The 22,254-nt window shown below is 40.2% G+C and overlaps 2 protein-coding genes across 5 annotated transcripts in view; both read left to right on the plus strand.

Moving 5' to 3' along the window:
• LOC110981251 (G protein-coupled receptor 54-like) overlaps positions 1 to 22,254 on the plus strand; it is a 64,761-nt gene that overhangs the window by 29,073 nt on the left and 13,434 nt on the right. The window contains exon 2 of the mRNA XM_022238664.2: positions 2,102 to 2,170. The gene's annotated coding sequence lies outside the window, so the exon portion shown is untranslated. The remainder of the gene's footprint in view (positions 1 to 2,101; positions 2,171 to 22,254) is intronic.
• Positions 1 to 22,254, plus strand: part of LOC110981226 (G protein-coupled receptor 54-like) — a 131,015-nt gene that overhangs the window by 29,069 nt on the left and 79,692 nt on the right. For 2 of the 4 annotated variants that reach the window (XR_015425510.1, XM_087137498.1), the window contains exon 2: positions 2,102 to 2,170. The gene's annotated coding sequence lies outside the window, so the exon portion shown is untranslated. Of the gene's footprint in view, positions 1 to 2,101; positions 2,171 to 9,435; positions 10,015 to 22,254 lie in introns of those variants that run through there. The other 2 variants (XM_022238637.2, XM_087137499.1) reach the window with 2 other exon arrangements.

A 22,254-nucleotide genomic window follows, 5' to 3' on the forward strand; every position in this document is an offset into this window, starting at 1 on the left:
GAAAACATATCCAGCATCTTAGACGGTGATTCCACGAGTAATTACGGATTTTGCACGCGCAGCAGAACCTGCTGGTCAAGAAGTTGTCGCTAACTAAAAAACTGAATGCCCCCTGCATTCAGAAAAAAATTCCCCTGGCGATCTCGCTGATTTTCCTTTCTTCTCTTTAATAATGAGGTGAATAAAACATTTTAGTCGGAATGGATAAGCTCAGATCTCGGTCATCGAATTTCGCTATTTTGATAAGAAAGTTTGGGAGAGATGAATGTATTTGTGCTTATTCGTGTTTAACTTGAGCATTGTTTATGTAACACTGCCCAATTCCGTGGTGACACAAAAACCTTTCAAGTTTGACAAAACTGTGTGACGTTTTGCCAATGGAAAAGCATGAATATTTAACAAGAGGTAAACCCCCTTGAGCAAACAATGAAGAAAATACGCAGACTAGTGTGGAATTTCGGCATCAGATTGAATTTCCTTGACTCGATAGAAAAGAGTGAGTAATTACCATTCTGATGTTTTGCAGAGAATTTACAACCGATTATGTGTATATTTTATCGCAGAATGTTTTTATTTCATAATATTTGCAATTTCTTTATGCAGGACTAGCAGACATCCCTTGTGTGTTACACAATTGTGTCTTTTTTTGAGAGGGGTTGCCCATAACGGATTACTTCGGAAAATTAGGTCATGCCACGTACGGTTGATTTCCCTTGCTACTCGCGGAGAGTTGCTCACTCGTTTCTTTTTGATTAATGATACATTTGCAACTGCATGCACGATGCAAAAGCAGAGCTTGAGATCCTTGGAGTCAAAGCAGAGGAGGTTGCTGCCAAAGCTCTTTACAGATTGCTCTGGTTGATGCTCGAAAGCCCGCCCTCTGTTACCACTTCTGCTTGAGTTCTACAATCCCTCCCCATCGCCTAAATTGGCCTACGGTGTTCCCTATCAAAGTGCCCTACATAGTGCGATCCGCGTCCAGCCATCAAGAGTCCTCGTGTTCCTATCCGCCTCGAGCAGAAGCACCCCCTCATTGGTTGAAAAGAGCCCTGTGGTCGGGAGTATTCATTTTGTTGGTATCGACTCGACTGCAACGCTTGTGTTTCGTAGTCGTTTGTGAACCAGCGAGGCGCCGTTAGTACGAAAGGAGCCTCTGTTGCTGAAGAAATAACCCCCGCTCTTGACCCATCTTGAGGCCCATTTAAGCTTTTTTGTCTGACCGAAATCAAATGCAGTTTAGCATGGATAGAAGTCCCAGTGGATGACTGTTGCAGAACTCCTTTTTAGGCCACAGCTGCTTTTATGAGTGAATGTTTGCCAAATCTTTCACCAGACGCTTTCTTGCAACCAATGCTTTATAAATGATAACAAGCCTTTATTTTATGTCTACATGCTCATAAATGATATATTTTATGCTTTGATGCATACATTAGGCCAGAGGCAGGATATTAGTATGTTTTAAATTGAAGTTAAGGGTTATTTTGTTGGTGTTGTCATACCATTTTGCAGAATGCGAATATACGTGTAACAGAACAAGACCCTTACCTTTCAGTGAAGGTGCAGTTTTTTAGGGGTAAACTTTTCCATTTGCTAATCACATAGACAGTCTAGGACGCTGCAGAATACTGGAAGAAGTAGAATAATTTCAATCGTCTGCCTAACATGTACATCGCATGATGTCTGGTGCCTTGAGCGAGATCAGACACAAACAGTGATCGACTGCAGCAACATGTCTAAGCACGTTCATTTAGCAATTAATTATGCTTATAGTGCATAGTCGGTTCAAATGAAGTGTGCATGTGTGCATTTTCTGCTTATTTAATATAGGTTCTCTTATATGAAATTTAATTTAGTAGTATAATAAGGCAATATACTTCCACCCCAGCCACTTACCCGGTGCATATATCGGTTCCATTGTTTCCTAATTAAGAAAATACAAGCTTTTCTGATAAAAGAAGAGAGATCTGCAAAATAATGAACATAGCCACGGAATGGACTGGTGTGAAGAAAATGCCAGTTGTATTTTTGTATTTGTCTCATTTCGCAAGCTTAGAATTGTTCAATTATTGATGTCGTAATCTTTTTTGGTTCATCTTTTCAGCATCAGCTGCAGACAGAGACGACAGAACACAATGCCACGCTATGATAGTAGATTCTTCAAAGAACATTGGTGAGCCATTGATATTGTATTCTTGTCCACATGAAACATTATTTTCAAATTCATAAAGCATTTTTTCAATTCAAAGTAAAAGAAGGGTGCTTCCTGCTACTTTTTAAAAATCCAGTTTTTCGATATATAATATGAAGCCCTATATTAGCTCACCAGAGGTAAACTTCCGGTAGCTACTGCAAGAATAGTTTGAAGCCAACTAGCTAAGATACTGAAAGGGGATATTGACCAATTATAGTGCCGTCAGTAAGGGACTGAACAATTTATTAATTCAAAAGAAAGCGGGAAAGAATTTAAAACGAGTCACCGATTTGCACATGATGCGTTTGCTAGGAGAAACAACGAAATGAATTAAACTTTATCTTACCCGCTACATCTGCAAGCTTTAAACCACTATTAGCTCGTAGGCGAGGGACATGCATCCGATGGGGGTACACGTGTAATATATAAAGTTCAAGCGTGTCTAGCCGGATGCAAACAATGTTATTCGGTTCACTGGAATGAACACGACATGCCTCTAGGAACAGATCATTTTTGCAGCATTTTTTCACGGTCGCTCTGCAGCATAAAGATTCGACCTGTCGTTATATCACCATTCATCCTTCTGCCGCTGCCTCTCTCTCCCTCTGTATCTTTTTAAAACATTAAGTATTCGCGCTTGAGATGACATAATTTGCCAAGGCTCAAACATTATCGGCTTATAGTAATGGTGGTAAGTGGTTATTAAAAAAATGACATATAAAAACCATATGTGTGTCATTTAAAAGAATTAAATAACAACTAGAAAAAAGAGAGGGTAAAATTACAGGTATTTACGAAAAATTAAAGACACATGCATTGCAAACAATTGTTTTAATAGAAGTCACTTGACAAGGAATGGTACATACACCATCAATTATGTTTACTACGTAAAATCTACTTAATAATTCTTATTAAACAGAGTAGTCAAATGTCAAATAATTGTGAAATTGTAAATCATTGGAAACTCGCGCACTGGAATTTGCGCCGCATTTAACGCCTACCCTCACTCAATAAAACCACCCATTCTAATTACACTAGACCCTTATATTTTTATTATAGGTTTTACAGACCTGGTTAGCTCTGAAACCAAAAACAGGGAATGCCAGCTTCTTTTGATGAGTTGAATTTAACCATGGTAGACACCGATACCAGGGGCGGATCCAGGAATTTTCAAAGGGGGTCAGGTCGGGTTTTTTGTTAGATGTCTTACTATTGGGACATGCAGAAATATGGGTGAAATATTACATGGCATACATTGTTTGCAGTGGTATTGGTGCACTTACCTTTGTACACTTCAGCCATTTCAGTTACACTTCAGTTATTTCTCCCATTTTTAAAAAACCTTTGTTATCGAACCCCGGTTCCACGCCTGGATACTGTAGTATCACATGTATTCCAAATTCATCTCAAGGCTTGTATTTCACTGCCATCGATTATCCATCCAATCACACTCATGCAAACATGTTCATGTAATTTGAAGCCCACAAGAAGAAGTAAGAAACGAAAAGGGAAAAGCGGTATGCCGAGGTGACCAGCAGTTGGCCACCTTGAACTTATCTCAAAACTGCATAATCCGAGAATAAAGGAGCTTAGGTGTTTGTCGAAGGTTATCAAAGCACACTGGCGGCGGGATGCAGAGGCCAATTCCCGTCAGCTGCATTTGGTTTATTGTTATAATATGCAGATTGCATCTCCTACAAGACTTGCTCGCTCAAGGCTGCGCAGATTTGCCATCTGATAGGTAAATTTGGCTTTTCTATTTAAACATATTGGGGATGTGCTCAAGCATATCCACGGAAAAGGCTCGCACGTTTTTAAAGCTGTAAAAACACATTGGAAAACCATTCCACATCTGTAACTTGAAACCATGGAGGAAGGACACAAACATAGTGGGTCCACTGATTAAAATTTACGATGGTAACCGTGGATACGTAAATAACAGCAAGACTCTACATACGTACCAGCTGAAAAGTGAAGTACAACAGTTTCCTAGGCTATATTGATGAATTTCTTAAATTTGTGTAAAATTTGTCCACATCTAAATCTTTTTTCAATTGTACATATTTTCTGAAGGAGTGAATTAGCTCACATGGTATTGTTAACTTAGGGAAATTTCAGCTTGCATCTATAAATTGTACATGCTCTGACCTCATAAGTGATTTGGAAAACTCTTGTATGAAACCTTTACGCTTAAAGTGTTCGTGCAAAGAGAAAGAGCATCTTAGAAAGCGAGCTTCCCCAAAACAAAAATTTTTTGACATAAGTTAAACAGTGTGCTTCTTTGGTGCAATATTTCAATTACAATTACGGTTACAATTATTTGACCCCTTGAACCTACTTCCATGCTCGTGATTTAGACAGGCTTTGAGACATGGGCGTCATAACACTCATTAAAAAGTAAATCACCCTCAGACATGGTTCCAGGTCACATCTATTCGTATTTCCTACTTAAGCGTCGTTTTACCAATACTGTAGGATGTTCATGTATCGCCCCACAGGCGTATTCACACGCCGTGATATTAATTTCTAAGTAAATTGCCCGAGTGAAAAGTCAACGGATGGCTGTTTGATCAGGGTGGTTTCTCCCTTCAGTTGCATGCGACAGAGGTTTCCGTAGTGACAATAGAATACGTTTGGTGAAGCGGTTCGGCACAGTTTGCTAACTTACCTTGCCAGTCGTGCCCGTTTCAAAGGCACCCCGTGCACAGCGGGCACAGAGGGACGCGGGCGCTGAACATGCAGTCGTGAGATATCAATAATTCCCACGCGGGCTGGCCTCGTCAAATCAGGAGTGGGAGCCTAGTTCAAGGAAGGGACAAAACGAAGATGCGTCATTCCCCAATCTATATGATAAATCGTCGGGTACGTTGTCCGTGGAGATTTCTATCGGAGGTGGGGAAATAGAATCGGCCTATATTCTTGGACTCGCTATTCATTAAAGGAATAACTAAATCAGGGCCTAAGCCCACCTCCTCTAGTTTATTAACACCGTAATTGAAAGGAGTTCTTGAGCTTTGGAGGAGGACGGTCTGGATTTTGAACTAAAGCGTTTGCTTGAAGGAAGTTGAAATGAGGTTTGTCCTGAACGGTGTGGGGTAAATTTTACCTCACGCCGAGACCATTTGCGGGCTCTTTTATATGATGTGTGACAGTGCTTGTCATATCCCAAATGAAAACTTTTCGTTCACTTCAGCTTTGAATAAAATAAGGAATATTTCCAGGGGCGGATCCAAGATTTCCCTGAAAGGGGAAGGGGTGATCCTGGATTTTCTCAAAGTGGGTGGGGCGTTATCAAAGCAGTAATGGTAAAATGACCGTACGGTGTGGGTTTGGGAGCCATTCTGTATTCTAGGCGTTTTGTTGTACAATTTCAGGCAATATGACACCCCTCTTTTCTTCTCCCTCCTCGAAGCCTCCACGCCCCCTGAATCCGCCCCGATTGCTTTTGTCTTTGCAAGGCTCATTTGGTCTCTTCCAAAGGCTGTATAAGACATTCCAGATGAGAACCCGTTATTTAGTGTTGAATTTATACGTTCGCTGACCACACAGGATCCTCACCGGATCAGCCTTCCTCTGTGTTTCCGAAATGCTTGTGTTCCCCGATGTACGTGTTTTGAAAGCTAAACCATATTTCTAATCGTGTTATGTATTAAAGTGGCATCTTGAATACCATTTCCTAAGCATCCTTAGAACACATGAAAGATACCCAGTTTCATTTCCCATTCACTGGCAAAGCAGTTGCATGTTATCAACTTATCTGCCTTAATCTGTTGTTACATATGCCGTGTTAAATCTTTGAATGAATGAAACATAAAAAATGCACGTACTGTACAGTTTCCACTTCCCACAACTTGTTTCAACTACTTTTGCATTATCACTCGCGTCACAAATAGCTCAAGTAGAGCATAAAAGGATCGACAGAACCGTCGAAATTTGATAAATTTATTGATTTTAGCCCTAAGTAAACCCTAGCAATTATGGTCCACGACACAGTCGTGTTATGAAAGCTTGAAAATGCAATTATCTAGTATTACCGCAGAGATAGAGCGACAAAACCCTTAGGTCGGACGGAAATTTCAGTATACTTTTCAGTGGTCCTGTAGTTTAAGTTATGACAGTGAACTGTCCCAAACAAATGAGGACTTGTAAGTTTATCTGCCACGACTCACTGTTCAAGTGATCATTGCCAGCTACGGCAAAGGTTTTCAACCAATAATTTGGTTGATCAGACCATAAAATCGAGCTGATCAGGACATTTACAACGAGAGTTACCAAGGGGCTTCCTTCCGTGTAACTTTATCCAACCCCAGCACATAAGCCCCAAGGAGAGGACGTAAGTGGTTGATAATTTTTAAGCGGTGATGTAATTAACCAAGGGCAGGCTTGGTCGTACTTTCCAGCAAGGGCTCCCAAGAGTGCAACTGGCATCCCGAGTCGCTTCGCTTGTGGCTTTGTAATGAAGTTTCCGAACGATCTCTCTCACCTCGTTTAGATTTTTTCCTCTTTCTAATTCTCTGAAAACGTCTGGAAACGATTTAGACGAGTGGAGATGTTGACGATTCTTGCCAAAATAGACAAGCATGAAACACATTGACTTAAAGAAATAGTATCTGTATATTGAATAGAAAAAAATCACATCTCTAAGGTCACTTTGATCGCTACAGGGTCCGTCATTCCTCACGTCCACGAATGCCACGGTCCTCGAATATTGACAAAATTTCCAAACTTATTCTAGGCCTATGTTCTGTTTATTTCAGTTGAGATTTTTCCTTATGTTTAGTATACAAACATATTACTTGGCAACTACCCCACAGAGGAAATGAAGAATTTCAATATACTGTATGTTGGAATAAGACGTGAAGGCCCAAAGATAAGCCTCTTCGTATCGATACAATTTATGTAGATCATAGGAGAGTGGACGCTGAAATGCCTTACCCGGAGACCAGGGACATTACTTGTGTCCATTCTTTGGACGTTCTCCCAGCTGGTCTTGTACGAACGTTTAAGACTAGCTAAGCACATGTTTTCCCTATTCATAAACACCTTAAGTCGAGGAACAAAGTCAAAACAAGGTAACATATTATAAATCTCAATTGTGTGCAAAATTTTTGCGGGAAAACAAACGGGAAATAAACGCAAAACAGTATTTTTCACTCCCTGTATCCTGAAAACCGCTGCGTGCACTAGTATCATTGCAGATAAGGGCTGTTTCATTTATTTCTACCTCCGACCTGTTCATTTCTATTTATGATCTATTTTCAATTATAGTGAATTATCATGAACTTTAAATTTTTATTTCCCAATTGGTATTTAAACTAGTTTGTTACTTTCTTTTAGTAGTTCCAGATCTTTCTTGTACTTTTCATTTCAGTTGCCACCTTCAATAACAGATTTTGTTGTCCCTCGTCCACACGGGTATTGGGTATGAATATTTCTTCATAGGTGTAGTTGTAGGTATCGGAGCAGTGGCCTTATGCTTACGTTTGGGTTTCGCCTCACTGCTTACGCGATTGTCACCGCAGATACGCACCCTAATCCCGCATCGCCTCTCTCCAGGTGATTCAGGCAAAACGGGAGATTGAAGTAAGAGTAGGTTTCCACAATCTGGTTAGCACGCAAATAATTTGATTTGACCGGCTCCGAGGAGAAGTTTAAAACTTCTCAAACGTGGCATATGCCACGTATGTTTCTCCAGTGCAGGCCCATTGCATAACCCCGTCAACCACAACCCCCAATGGAAACGCACTGAGCGCCACTTTTTCAGTAAAAAGATTTTACATTTTAACATTCATTTCAAATAAGAGTAGGCCTACATGACTTGCACAGTTTTTTCACATGAAACATTAATTTAACAAGTGGTTGAGCAGCGGCCTGGTGATGCCATGTATGCTTATTATAGGTCAATAAACGCATTTATCATTTCAGTTTATTGAAAGCAGTTACAACCAAGCACGCATGCATTGTGTAGAAGGTGACAATACCATTACTTTGTGGTGTCAAACTATTGCTGAGACTGTTTTAGTCCTTACTGGGATTTACAGCCACGATTCTTGTATGTTAGTGTAGTAAAAACGTACGGTTTTAACTTTAGAATACCCTCAGATATAAAACATTTGCCATCGCCCTTGATGCCTATTTCCAGTTGACGTGGAAAAGGGTTGGTTTTCCCTAATTTCTCACTAATATATACGACCTCACGTACACTTGCACGTCTGTCACAGTGACATTCCTTTCGACAAACGGTCTAATGAGCTCACGCTGTGTCTGGGCTTGTCCAATGGATTTGATTGTCAGTTTACCGAGATGCCAAAAGAGCGGCGTACTGGACACGATAACAAAACAAAATATTCTATAAAGATTTCCCGCCAATATGAGTCCCCTTGGCATTCCAGCTTGGCTTCTGCATAAACATCTACGACCCACAGGTTACCATGCACGCTTTATTAGCTGCTGATACGTCTGGTCGTCAAAGTAGGACGTCTTGATTATGTTTTGGAAATGATTGATGATAAATGCCAACCTAAGGCCCACAGATTGTGAAACTACACTGGCAATAAATCACCGTCCTGTAACATCTCCAATATTTGAAGCTGCCTGCCACGGCATAGGAAGTGCTTTTATGTTACCGGTAATGCTAGGTTTATCGATCGTTGGCTGATTGGAAATTGTGAATGTAATAAAGTGGATCGTAAGGAAAGAAGACGTAAACATATATCCTGCTGGCTAAAAATAACACTCCAGATAGATATGATTTTTAAACCATTAAATTAAGGCTGTAGACTGATGTTTAGAGTAATATAGGCTTCTAATCATTTAAGAAGTGATAAAACATACTGAAATAGTTCTTCTTATAAATGTTAAAAAGAATTACTCAGTCAGTCAGTCAGTCAGTCTCTTTTTCATAATTCGTAAATATTGACCACGCCTTTTTTTCATAATTTTTAAACAATGATAATGTTATACTATATTAGACAATTCAACCGTCTCTTTTTATTTAGGCTAAGGAACACGAATCCAAATATATCTTTGGTGTATTTTAGCACAGCAGTTAAACTATTTGTGAAATATTGCAGAGTATATCTAAACCCCTGGGAATACCAAGGTCATGCCCCAATCACCCGCTAGGTGGTTGCCTATGTGGAAGCATTATGTTACTCTTTTGTCTACACAAGATGCTGATGATTTATGAATGGCTTCAATCGTCGCAAATAAGGTAGGTGCTGGTAAAACAGCCGCAGTTTCTTATATGCACAGAAATAAGGCTGTCCTTGGAAATGGAGCAGGCCATTAGCCATCATCTGGCAAAAGGAAAGGCTCCTATTGTGTTTAATTAATGTGTCTTGTGAACGCAGACGTGGTGCCAAGGCCCCAGTGAAGCCCAGCAATCAGGTGTGAGAACATGATTATAATTTCTTGTTTGAAACGAGCATTTATAAGGTCGGTCCAAACAAGTTGTTTGTTCGATCAGTTGGTAAGAATGTCACCGTTAGAGGGAGTATTCCGCTGGTCGGCATGAATTCCAGAGGGCAAATGCTTCGGAACGTTTATCGCAGAGGAGGTAATATTGTGCGCTCAAGAGCCAGACAGGATCACCGTCTCGGACGCTATCAGTAGCACTTACTACTCATTGAGTTGATGGTTAACCGAACATGGCCACAGCTTTACGGTGGGAATGACTACCATTACTGGAACAGAGAAGAGGTCGTATTTTTGGACTCCTCGCCTGTAAGGTGAGCAACTACGACGGCCTACCTTTTCCTAGATCTTCCCACGAAGAAAGAGTTTTGCCCAGAATCAATCAAGGCGTGGCGGTCATCTCAACGGTAGGAGTTTTGGGTTTGATAAAGAGGAAGACACCAAATCCATTAACCTTGCCATACTCGTATGCTATAATCTTTCTATCACTAGTAATGTTACTATATGGGTTCTCTTTCTTTATATGTAGGCTGTCTGTATTCTTCACAAGAGTAAAATTAAGGACAATTTTTTAAGCGTAGCTGTTATGTCTGAAACCTGATATTTCATCCTTGATGTCAGATTCACTTTTCAAGGTTTTCTATTTATTTTTTGTACTTTGCATTGTTCAGTTTCTTCAGGTGAAACAAAATTCTCATGTCATATTTAAGGTTGTAATGCAAATGAAAATTTAGTGGCTTAATTGTGTAGTCCCACAACAAGATATTAAAATAGCCGCAATCAATTTTTCTTAGACAGAATGTTTCTTGAACTTTGTACTCTTCTGCAATGTATAAACACTCTTTTGCACTCCTGTTTGGTCCAATACACTGAAAAATGCGTTTTTTAAACACTTAAAATTATCCATTCTGACTGGGACAACCAAAAGCACTGTTGCTATGATGCCATCCAGGGAAGACATAGTTTACTGCGTACGTTTTCCGTTAAAATTGTAATCCCAGAATTTACTTACTAAAAACATTCCTGAGAAAATCATTGGTGCTCAATTATTCCTATGCACATAAACAAAAATGAGTCATCAAAGAAGAAAAAGTTAGTCAAGAAAAACCTACCAAAATGCATGACTTTTAGGAGTTTTGCCTTGGATGACGTCACAGTTTTGCTCATTAGCACAAAACAAAAAGCAGCAAAATACCCTTTGAAGTATTTAAACAAAAGTTGAAAATAAGGTTAGTCCTATCTGAGACACAAAGGTGCATTTGAAGGTTTGTATTAAAACAAATTGATTGATAATGCCTTTAAAGCATTGTATTTTTACAAAAAGGCGACAGCAAAGTAACAAAGGAAAGAAACAAAGAGAAATAACGGGATTTTGACAGTGAAAGTCTTGTTATTCTTCGGAGGCGTACACTGAACCGACATTGAATTACTTTTGAAATTGCGCGACGCTTTCAACGCTCAGTCTTTTCTTCGCAAATGACGCGACGACAAACACGGAGCGAAAGGTAAACGAAGAAAAGGACAGCACTTCGACGCCTCAGAGGTTGCATTTGCCACGTGTTTCATCACGAAACCCCTGCTGGAGCATCCATGTCTTTACCCAAGGTTCATTGACCGGGTGAATAAAAGGTAAGCATCATAGCACACGGCCCCCATCGGTTAACTTAAAAGGAATACTTTTTGTATTTTTGCCATAGTAATAAACACGTGTAGTCAAGTAAAGTCCAGGCTTTGCGTAAAGAACGTCAAGGGAGTTGCGATATGCAAAATGAAAACTCCCATTTAGAATTTATCCTGATCTTGTCCGAGTTATGAAACTCATGGTATCCTGACTGACTGGCAACTAGAGTTTCGACTGACATAAGTAAAGTTTTTTCTCTGGTGTAACTATCAATCTTTAGGACTTCTTATAACATAAGACAGATTGTAGCCGCTAAATTGATTCAGAGGAATGAAAAGAATTTTATACTGTACTTTCTTTCATTGACATCCCTCATTTGGCGTAAATGTTCCATGTTTACAGGAATACTTGTCACTGAAGATTAGGCAGACAGATTTGATTTAAGATCTGAATGGAAAATCTAGCTTTGAATGGCTAATCTTAACTGATTCCAATCATTATTAATCTAGGAATAATTTCACAAGTGTCTGATTTACCCAATCACACGGAGAAAAGAAAACTACCGCAGCGAAAGTAGCAGCAGTCATTGCGATATTACTTGAAATATTCCACCCTTCTCATTGCCAGTCCCGCCATACCAGTCTGAATGTCATGACCTTAACATGTGACTTAACAATAGTGCAAGTTGGTAACGTGCCCAATCGGTGGGTAAATAATGAATTACATCTAACTGGCTATGCACAGACGAGAAGTTCACTTAGTGGGGGCGTTTGTTTGGTAACGGCCACAGTCACTCGAGTAGCCTTAAGCTAACATATTGAGACAACGGTTTTCGCTCTTACCTCAATCCTCAATGCGTTGAAAATGCAGCACCTGATAAGGTTTCATGACACGTTTTTCTTCGCAGCAATGGTAGCAGACATGTCCATTAGAGTTGTTGAGTTCGAACGCGCTTCGAATTTAGTTCACATCGGTTAGATGAATCACCTGTTGGTTTGAGCAACACATCAGTGTTCAGTTTGAAATTTGCATATCTTCTTCGCCCGTCTTCATGTTTAACCTCTTTAAACATGGTCGGCACCTGAATTTCCGTATGCAATATATTGTGTGTTCAAAGTCTGGCTGTGGCTAGCAACAACACTCACCTCTTTATCTGCTCCGAGCAGGAACAATAGAGCACGTGTTTTGAAATGAAATTTGCTGTATTGTTTTACCATAGACATATAAACGCATGTGTTTTGTACTCACCGTTTGGGCGCGCGAGTTAATGCGCGTTTGACGCGGAGCACGCTGGGTACGCGCAACAAATTAGTCTGGAATGTTAGGTCTTAGCGTGCTCGCAAAACGTGTACAAGAACCCATTTGGAAAACTTAGGCCGGGTCCAAAACGGGCTTCTAGAGCTACGGATAGGTATAATGTCTGCGCGTCTCCACGCATTTCCATTGGAGGGAGACCTAGACCTAGCTCTAGACAAGAGATTCGGATGCAGCCTTAGTCTCATGTATCTTTCTTTTGCCGGTTAGGCTGCACTTCAGCTCACGGCGGATAGAGTACTGAAGTGTGACATCACTGTGAACCAGAAAGTGCAGTGCAAACGAATGGAATTCCCGCGCGTGTTGGTTCACGCGCTGTTTCTCGCGCTAACGCCTTTTAAATACTTACCCCCGTTGCACCATTTCAAAAGTTTCTTGATTCAATTAAAGTTTGTGTACATGCGCCACAATGTATACGGCATGTGGCATGTCAAGAAGACAGAAGGACCAGCCACTTATTATCCGTAAACACCATTTGCATCGTAATAGATGCGCATTACCACATACATTGAGCGAACTACAGGCTTCCATGTGATATGTAATGCCTCGATTTAGATTATTCCACAGTTAATGTTGATCAAATGTACCCTTTTAAATAAAATGCCGTTTTACACCGTTTTCCGGTAAAATCATCGGTAAAATAGTCCACTTAGGTTTGATTTTTGGAAAGGTCCAAACATGTCACCCACCATGGCATTTGAATTAATTCTTGAAAAAACTGCTAAATGGTGTTTGATTGCACAAGGTCAGTGCTTTTTCAGTAAGGTTATAATTTGTAGTTTGAACTAACTTGCGTGGGCACAGAATATATTGTAAATGCATACCAAGCAGTGCCTTATTATACCACAGGGGACAAAGCATTGTGCTTCCTATTGTAGAAACATTCTCCACAGACAAAGCACAGACACTTTCGACAAAGCATTGAACATTAACCTGACAACCAAGGACAACGGGGGGATGTTCAGTTTGCTCCTTCATCTGTAAAACAATCCTCCCCCTACACACACTCTCGTACCCTTAACCAGAGAACTCGGGCAAAATGCTCCTTTTCCTCTACGAGCTGGTTTCTTGGTGATAATTTCCCGAACTGTTCTTCATTTTGCCATTAAAATAATCTGTCCCGAAAATACGTGGGACTTTTTTTTTGGGGGGGGGACATTATTTGGACTAGTGCAAATCCACCCAGGGTCTTCTAATCCTACATTATATGAGCTTATTTGGGCTGAAGTCCACACTTCAGCAGTGAAAATCTATACCAGAAACTTGGGGGGGGTGAGGCGGGGGATGATTTGCCCGGCGATGAAACCATGTAACATTATGAAGTGAATGTTCACAATATCGATGTATATCTGTATTGTGCATTCAGAGTGTCATATTTATGTTTTTTAAAAACTTTTTTCCCTTTCTTTGAGTAATGTTGAATGCATTTTAGTCGTCGGAAGTCTGAACAATTCTTCACAATGCTTTTTCTGCACACCACAAAAAGGGGCGGGATGATTCATTAGTCAAGCCTAAAAACCGGATTTACGCGCATGCGTACTTTGTATGTCACGCTTGCACACAAAAGGATGGGGGCAGTAAAAAATCTAAAGTCCGATCACAAAAATGCCAACATTTACCGGGGGGATGCCACCTGTGTCATTCCGTGGACGTGTGCTCACTTCTACATGTACGGTGTGCACAGCATGGTATACATGATTACCCTCAGCATCAATATATTGCCGTGTTCAAAACACTCGCAGTGGAAATCAGCGGATGGCAAATTAGTTCAACTATATTTATTCATGAAATAAACTCTTCTGCCAAGTTCCTACTTATTTGATTGTAGGGTAATTTCGGGGGCCCTAAGGCATCATTGCCAGGGGAAATGTCAGGTTGGTACGCGTATTGAAGTAAGTGTATAGTTATAGTCCATATGCATTTTTCGTGGAGGCACTTTTTGTGTAACTTTATGTTCTTCCATTCGCGAGGAATGGAACATGAATGGACGGATGTGTAGTTTAAAGTGACTCTTAACGTATGGGAAGTTATGATACTTGCGTCCAGATATGGATTCATTCCACCTTGGAATCCTTGCCGTGCACGTTTGGATTTGAAATGACCGTCAACTATTTTGTGACAATATTTAAAGGTACACGATTGAACTTCTGTCGGTGGGTTATTCATACTGTCGTTGAGTTTATTATAAAGCACTGTACATACTCAGTGTTTTCTGAAGGCTTGGTATAAAATAAACGTTTAGCTTCTTATTGATAGTACTCATCTGTACATTACTTCACAACTTGTGTAAAATATCCAATGTAACGTTAACATCTCCCTGACCTAAACTTATCATTCACCTTGTAGGTATGTTTATGACATTAATACTCATAACCGTGACCACAACGCGTTGTCATCCCGGATGCATAAGAAGCCAGATTCACATAAGTTTGAGATTGTACAACAGCCACAAGACGTTTGTACGTTTTGAGTGTGTGTATGATTTAAAGTTTTGCGCATTAAATCCAGAAAATAAGGAAAAAGCATTGAAAGAACGCTTTAAAACAGTTGTTTAGCAATTTTAGATTCGTTGGTTATTTTGGGAGCCCCTCAACTTATTAACGTTCAAGACATCCATTCACGTCACTGCAGGCGTTGCCAGTTCTCACAGACGGGGTAAATAAACAAAAGATCTCATTAAGGTTAATCAGAAGTTCATCATGTAACTCGTTTGGGGATTTGTATATCGTATTAGAGACACAGTAGTTGTAATATAGTCCAAAAGTGCAGACCAAGTGAACACAGAAGAGCATTGTCTCCTTAAGGGTACCAAACACGTCAGTCTCATTAGTTGGGCCTGCAGTGTTGTCATCCGAGGTTGGCAGACTGCTCTAAGGCTTACATTAATTTTATAAACTTCAAAAGAATAAAAATGCTGGTGTGCCATCCTGACTTCTTTTTTCACTAAAACTAAAGCCTTTAGATTAGCCATCGACGACATGCTACCTGGTCGAAATGAGCAGAAAATAAACTCAGATTTAAATTTTTGGTATCGCTTATAGGCCTACTCATTGGAAACGAAACTGGTAAAACCCCTAATAATTATTTTGTGCATTTTGCATACACTGAAACCGAATTTGCATTTAGACTCGTATGTCACACTTTAAATGTACATTTACAGTTAAAATTGCGTCAGTGAGCATAACACAAGAAAATAATTTATGCACAAATTTTGAATAGCTCCACAGATGGTGTCCAGCCAAACGCTGTTTGAATTTTCGGGATTACATGTCCTCAGTGTTAATGCTACCACGTACACACCAGTGCAGGCTAGTGATCGTTCGTAGCGCTAGAGATATGTACATCTACCTTAACTACGTCCTGTTAATGGTAGAGCCGTTTTGCCAGCTGTTGTACAAAAATGGGCCAGTTTAAGCCAGTTGCACACCGCTGCGATGTGACCCATTTACCGGACCATCGCATCACGGTTTACTACCGTTGCGGTAGAATTCCACGTTACCTGCAAACATGCCTGGTTCTGTTAACGATATGTAGGTGATCTCAACAATTGCCACGTGCTATCCAGTCGCATGAAAGTCAGTCAAATTATAACCATGCATGTATCATGGAGGTTGCCATTTTGAATCACTTGGCATTCTTGATTTTGATTAGCTAATGTAAACATCACGTGCGACGAAATGGGCGTGTGCTCACTAATTCTGCCGGCTACATCGGCGACATCCAATGAAATCAAACGTACTTGATCAGTCCCATTTACAACACATACCTCTCTGGTCTGTACTGACGATGATCGGTGGACCTGTAGACCGGTCAAATCGGAAACGTGTGAGGTGGTCAACTCGGAAAGGTGTGTGGCGCGCCTGTTGTACAGTAATGCTGACACAAACTGGCATTGTGAGGTGTGATCTGATTGTGATTTGATCTGGTACCCGTAGTGGTCAATACAGCCCCCAATCAGTGAAGAATTAACTTTGATCACGTTTAGTTGAAAACATTAAGCGAATTTGGCTTATTCATCTTTTGCAATATTCTAATGTAAATTTGGGGATAGTGGGATATTTGTTAAGGGGCACACCACGCAGTTTTTCTGTTGCATTTATCTATTGCTTGATAGAAATACTTTCTGCAGAAAATATTTTCAACAAACCACAGTGGTGAATAAAAAGGCGTCAATCATTTGGGTGGAGAGCCATTGTTTGGTCTCGACAATCACCTCCAATCGTAGCCATACTTTTTGCTGGTCAATTTTGACGCATTTTAATAGTAAAAACTCATATTTTACAAACTCACGAGTGCTTTTTTTGTTTTATTCTTTTATCATTATTTGTCAGACGTACACGTAAGAGCATGAAAGTTTGAAAAGGAGAAATAAAGGTTTCTGTGATTACAATAACAATTTCAATAAAAATCATCGAGTGTTTTACGTATTTTGTGTGTGTGCGATCAACTTACTCCATTGGCCACCTCACTTACCCCAATTTACTGGTGAGGTGGGACATAGGATAAGGACTACTTGCAACAACCAAACAGCAAAAGCACCCCCCCAAAAAAGGTCGTCGAGCAGTAAGTTACTGCAGTTGATTTGCAACTCATGTCCGCGACGCGAAGAGTACATGCATGTGCGTGCGCGATTATGCTTTATGAGCACACTTTCGCGTCAGATTTCAAGTTGATGAGTTTTCAGGTTCTGAGTTGACTATACTAGTAATCATGGGCAAAGAGGAAATTGTATCTGGAAACACAGGAGGTTTAACATTTGGAAAACAGTTTTGTTGACAAAAATCCTATCGTTCTGCAACTCGGAAATGGCAATCATCTTAGCCATGCTCAGACAGTTTGGACCATACCATTGTGCTTCAATGGTGATAGCGAAATTTTGGCATTAACAAAATCACTTTCATAGATAAAACCTAACTTCAAACTGATTCAATTTTGTTTTTACTTGAAACCTTATTCTTGTGATTACTCATGCAACATCTACTTTCTAAAAAACGACAGTATTCTGACTGAAATATTTTACAGATTGACCGAGGCTGTTTTTTCCTTTTTTCCAGGTAAGATATTCAAGGATTATTCGGCAGTCCCATTTTTGTAATTTTACCGATGGCGTAACCTACCTTTACATGTAAAAAACGTGATTCATGCTTTGTTAGATTCATTAAAACCATTTTTGTCCATAATGACTTAAGTCACTTTAGATTCCTCTAAACAGGTTTCCCTGTCCCATGGCCAAATCTGTCAGGATGGCATTTGTTGAAGAGATCAAGACCGACCGACAGGTCCATAAATCTAGATTCACCCAGGGAAATCCTCAAGTCCTCACTTGTCGGGAGGTTTATTAAGCTTATCACTGTCAAAACGTAGAAAAGTTGAGTGGCACGAGAGTGCATTACCCAGTAATGAGCTCCGCAGCAAGGCAAGGATGTCGATGAATGCATACCAGGATACAGAAACGCGTATGGCTCAGGCTTGATCTCCTCGTGACGTTACTGAAATTGTATTTAGTGTTTACCTAAAGGCTAAAATTTTCAAAGTCCCGGCCGCCCTTTGCAACCCTTGTATGAATCTGCACTTTCATCTCCTGTGGGAAGTCAGTGGACTTTGAGTATTAGTATTATTGACGCATCGAAATTGCGAGCTGAACGGGTGATGTTTTTGTCGTTACTGTGGAGGATCATACAGGCAAACCAGCGATGAAATAAACACCAAATGACACTCGAAAAGAAAGCGCGCATGATCTGACACGGTAAACACAGTGTGCGGCAGTAGCTTCATTTTCTGAAATTGTTTTAAAACTCAGAACGTCCTCTCATTAATCCTAGCCGTCGCCACAGTGTAGACGGCGTAATGACGTTAACCGACCATGAAATTGCCAGCTAGGCGGGCTTCTGGCAGCGACGGATATGACTTCCATGTTGATGGGTATAAACTGACATAACGTGTGCTGCAAAGAGCCTTACAAGTGAACACATTTGCTAGGCCTTGATGGAAGTGGACCCATCAGACAACATAGTTCATCTTCTGTTAAAAGATTAAATACCGTCCTGGCTTATTCTTTTCCCTTTACATTGGTCCTTTGGTTTGGATCATTTGATAGTTAAAATTTGTTTTGAAATATTATGATATCGTAGTTAAAAGATGGTAACTTTACACATCTCACAGATTTATGTAAACGGCACATAACGTATACGGTTTGAGACCAAAATATATGCTTCGTCCATTGAATGCAAAGTCTTGTTAACGTGCAGTTTCATCTCAAGAATCACCATATGGACCTCTTTTCAGAATGGTGATTGGATTCACCATCGTTTGACCAACCACTCTTTTTGTCGAGTGTTGTGTTGGCGTTTAAGAAACCACCTAGATTGCTCATTGTCTGACTTTGTTTAACACCCTCATCAACAGCCCTTAAGGCTGACAGCTCAAGGCCTAACTTTGACAAATGCACTCTTTGCCCTCAGTTAAACTTGTGTTGAATATGCTCTTTTACCGCAGTCCTTTTTGGATGTTGTAAGTTGATCCTAGAGCAACCAACTCACGGAAGAATTATGATAGGTCGATAACGGGGCAGCATTATAGCTTCATTAAATGGCGCTGTGCTTCAGAAGTTAACATCAAAGTGACGGCTACATGGACGCTACTGACGACGGCAATTTCAGTGACCCTTTTCCCAGCGAAGCACAGAGTCAAAAGTGTGACTTTTCTGAGGCTGGTGATCTCCTATGCAGACACAGGCAGCCTGATTAATAAGTGGCACGTCTACCGCACTTAGGCGTCAAGGAAGGATCCCCCGTGCCTGATCTCCCGAGGCGCTAAGTCCACACTCTAGTGATACTTAAGGCAATAGTAGTATATGGTGCCAACTTCATCTCCGGAGCGAACTAACTGCAGGCTCAGCCGGTGAGGGGTGACTAACCTGCAGCAATCTGCCTAAACTCATTTCACATGTGAGCAAGATCCTGTAATGAGGTCGATAAAGTCTTCTATAAAGCGTCAAACAGCTTTGATATGAAACGTTCCGTTTCATTGGTAATTCCCTTCCGTATGTATTATCATTTATTTTGTTTTGAAATTTAGGTTTTAATAATTCATCAAACAAATGGATGAACGACCAGCCTCACCGTAGCCTAATGATCTTTATTCTTCTTTTCAGTTGGTGTAACAGTGTTTTTGCCACAATGAGTACAGGTGTCAAGATACATAAATTTCCTTCAGCATTATGCACTCCAGATAATTACAATTTTATCACATAAATTTAAGCATTTTATTACCATCCCAATTTGTAATAACCCACACTGGAAAAAGCCTGTGCCATCTTCTCGTCTCCAAGATGTGCAGCAAAGCAAACACAGTATTTGGCAATACTATACCCTACGTGCAAGTATCCAAGCAGTAGAACAGCAGGTGTAATCGTAAGTGCTGTGTTTTTACCATCACTAAACGACGCCAAAAATGCCTTGAACTAGGATCCATTTTTTTAACCTTCAGCGGAATCAATCGTACTTTTGTTAGTTTTGTCGATTAGCTTGCATTAAAATGATCTGTACACTAGCTCAGATTGTACGGTGGACGAGAACGCCTAGATCAATCATTGTGCAGTTTCACAAGACATTCGAACATTCTTGCCGTGACCGACAGGCTTCGGTGAGCGCTTGTAGCTGTAATGAGAATGGATATCACAATAACTTTGTTACAACAAAATTTGACACTGAGGGCGCCTTTCGTTCTGTCGCGGTTAATTTAATTGTCATTCACGCCACGGGATGACCTAAAATATATTTCGAACAGATGTGATTCCATTTTTGAATGTCCTGGACTTTGACAGTTTGTTTTGTCTTGGCTTTGATTATCCTATTCTAAAGTTCCTCAGACGCCTACGGCGTACGCAGCTGTCATTGGTTAAAATATGAAAGATCATCAGGTCTGAGTCAAGGATTTTCTGCCACTGTGTTCATCGGATGTAACTTTGCTAGGGGACCATATGCTAGATCTATTTTCCTGCTTGGAAGGCACTCAGCCTTTACTGGCTATACTAGTGAAGCCTTATGCTTGAGTTGTGTGTCATCTATTCTCGGTTACACCGAAGGAACTACAAGTCATGTATGCGGCACCAAGTTACAGTTGTAACCGATCCTTGTGGAATATAATTGCTGTGAACAGCTCTTAAAAACTGAATAAGACTTGAAAAAAAATGATTGTAACCTTTTAAAGAGGCTGTTCCCCATTTTATGAAGAAGTAAATATGTTGTCATGAGAGCCATACAAATGAACGAGACGAGCTGGATTATTAAAAAGCGGTCATAGAAAGCACACTTTTCAGGGCAGTGAACATGCATTTTTATGATATTGAACTGTGCAGTTGTACCACGGACTTTACGTTCGATTAAAAGAAACAAATGTAGTTCTCAACAGTTCCATGACGCGTTATATCCACGCTTGCCTAAAGTTTTTTAACTCTTTTGTTTAATATAACGCTTACTTAAAAAATCTACACCTGTTGTATTGTGTTCACTTGGGCTTTTGAATTTTTTTAAATTTATCGTATGCCACTTCATGCGTGCTTGTGGAAATTTGCACACACGGACTATTGGAAAGAATAGAATGAAATGGATGTGTTTACAAAGCCAATCTATCTCAGTAGCCGTATATAGGCTTTATAAAATTATCAAAGCAACTGATGAATAGCCATGACGAGTGAGAACAGAACCGCTACATGTACCACATTTTCGTGACGTGCTCACATGCCCATTACATCGATCGTCCAAACTAATGTGGTTTAATGAATGTCATACTGTCTAAGGTTTTGTGTAGAAACAATTATCCAATGCATGTTGTTTATTATGCCAAACTTTGGAGCAGCGAAATGGATGATAGTCTTGACATTTTGCCATGTCTAGCAAGACACAACTCTCTGTTTATATTGAATGTTTGTGGAATGCATATGCTGTCCCAGAGAATTCTTAACGGACATTTGGCCAGTTGTTTATTTTCAGGGCATCATAGTTTAAACACAGGGGGCGTATAGGTTGGTACCGTGCTCGCCGATTCCCTGCATGAAAACGACTGCCCCTGGTTCTGTAACCTCGAAGCCTTGATAGACGCGGTATCGACGTGAAGTTTGGAGAGAGAGAAAAATGTGACTCACTCCAATCGATATTTCTTCTCAAAAAGTTACAAAACGAGCAGTCAGAAGTCAGTTTTGACTTCGTCTAGGGTGGGCGGCGGATGTGCCTATTTTAATAATTGCCGATGTATGAAGTCACTCTACCGTAAAAGCATGATTTCATTCAAAGATGACTCATGGACCTGCCTCGTTACAATTCTGGAGAAACCTGCAGTTATTCCACCAGAGGGAATCATCATCAAATTGTCATAAAACACCAAACAGTCGCTCTCTACCTTCACTTAATAGTTCAATTCATTAAAAGTAACCTTGAATAAAATGCTATATGCCTGAAGACTGCATCTAGTCAACGGCAGTTTTGGAATGCAATTAATATGAGAGTGAATCTAATGCCGGCCTCTAAATATATCCAACTGATCTTCTAGCACTTTTTCAAAGTGCAGCCATATTTTCACCAAGGGCGACTAACCCTACCTCCTAGAGTGTGTGTAAATTTTTAATAAAATTGGAGTAGAGAGGACTATGAAGATTAAAAGAAATATTCTTCAAACTGTTGAATAGAGCCAGCTATCAAAAAGTTTACTGTTT

This window comes from Acanthaster planci, linkage group LG05 (assembly GCF_054643075.1).
Source record: "Acanthaster planci isolate LZ-2023a linkage group LG05, COTS_SCS, whole genome shotgun sequence".
In the NCBI taxonomy this organism is placed as follows: Eukaryota; Metazoa; Echinodermata; class Asteroidea; order Valvatida; family Acanthasteridae; genus Acanthaster; species Acanthaster planci.